The sequence below is a fragment of the Elephantulus edwardii genome, unplaced genomic scaffold (assembly GCF_000299155.1).
Source record: "Elephantulus edwardii isolate Elephantulus edwardi_28Jun2011 unplaced genomic scaffold, EleEdw1.0 scaffold00176, whole genome shotgun sequence".
NCBI classification, from domain to species: Eukaryota; Metazoa; Chordata; class Mammalia; order Macroscelidea; family Macroscelididae; genus Elephantulus; species Elephantulus edwardii.
The window spans coordinates 1938159-1939950 of record NW_006399926.1 but is presented as its reverse complement, the minus strand read 5'-3'; positions in this window follow the sequence as shown (position 1 = coordinate 1939950).

Here is a 1792-nt window from a genome sequence, read left to right as displayed (position 1 = left end):
CATCTTACTCAGTCTCTCCCCAACCCCAAGGACAGTCCCATTCTACAACAGTGGCATCATGTAATATTTGTCCTTTTGTGACTGGGATATTTCACCTAGAGCGAATTTCATCTACCACTGGGTCGTTTTACAACTCAGAAGTCCGCATGCAAGGCAGCGGTGAAGTAAGGAATTGCTTATGAGGTTTTCTGTCCATTCCAACAACTAAGAAATAGTGAGAAGAGTTGGGACCTCAGAAGGTGTTTGGGACCAATTAGTAGGCTCTGTGTCCAGGAGAAAACTAGTATACTTACAAGTAATGTTAATGCTCATCCACAGCTCCTCTGGCAGGATCTAAAACATTGAAGTGTCCTCCTTTGTTTCCATCTGGGAGCTGGGGCCTGTCAGTCCTGTCAGCCACAAGGACCTGATGTTGGCCACCCTTGGCCAAGTGTCCTTCAGATCCACACTTAAAGCAAGTGAGTGGGAGTATTTTTTTTTCTAATTTGACAATTACATTTCTTTAACTTTAACTCTTGGCTCTAATCATAAAACAGACGTGAAGATGATTTTATTCCAAGAGATGTCCACTGTGTTCCATTTAACAAGTTAATTTTAGTGTAAATGAAATCTATTGTTGCTAGATGTCAACAATTTTATTCCTAACTTATAATAACTCTCTCTGTTACAGAACTGCCCCATAAGATTCTAGGGTTTTCTAAGCTGTAATTAATTTTTTTTCTCACTGCCATTCTTTATGACAACAGGTTGCCAGATATTTTTCTTCTTCTGCTAGATTCAAACTATTTACTTTTTATTAACCACTAATCACTTAAGTTTTAAAATATTATACCTACTTGTAAAAGAATTCTGTTGATTGAAAACAAAGGGCTTCTGTCATGAAGTGGCACACCTAAGGCAACTCTATCGCTCTTCTTGCCTAATTGGCGTCAAGAGATTCCAGAAGCATATAATTTGTGTTCCTGGGCAGCTCTGTTGATTGTTTTCCTGGCACCCTAGATAAGGGTTAAAAGTAAAATGGGCACTTCACTTAAAAAAATTTCTGTTAATTTAACAAAAATCCAATATGTTAAGTTATTAATAATTCAAATAACTTTTCAGCCAGATCTCATAGGTTGGCAAAATAGTGTAGTGGGCAAGAATGTACACACTGTCTAAATTTAAATATCCAAATTACCACTTACTTCCTGCCACTCTGCAGGTTCCCAGTGCTCGTTTGAGCCTTGTTAGACCACTTTCTACCAATTCTGTGGTAGTGACATCCTGGAGCTCACATATAACCCATAGGGCCAAGCCCTGTAACTGCTTTCAGTGTTTTTCTCTCCCCTGAGACTTTTCACTTGCCTGTTGTTTTAGTGACAACTTTTTGTATCCATACCTCAATTTCCTCTCCTCCAAATGGAGATGCTGTACTTTCCATGTCTAGTTCCCTGTTTTTAGCTAAATCCATTTAGATTAGCCCCAATTAAAAAGATGTTAACTGAGCCCTGCTGTTTTGGACCAATATCATTATGTATAAGAGAGGGGAGCTCTGCTGGCCTAGTGGCAAGAAGCTGTACTGTAATCCCAAAGGTAGGTGGTTTGAATTCACCAGATCCTCTGCCGGAGAAGGAGGGACAATTTCCTCCTGTACCAGTCAGGTCTGATTTGACAGTACATGCACAAGAAATAATAAAAATTAAAACAACTATGAGATACCATTTCACCCCAGTCAAAATAGCAAAATTTAACAGAACAGCAAGCAACAAATGCTGGCGAGGTTGTGGAGAAACTGGAACCCTGATTCACTGTT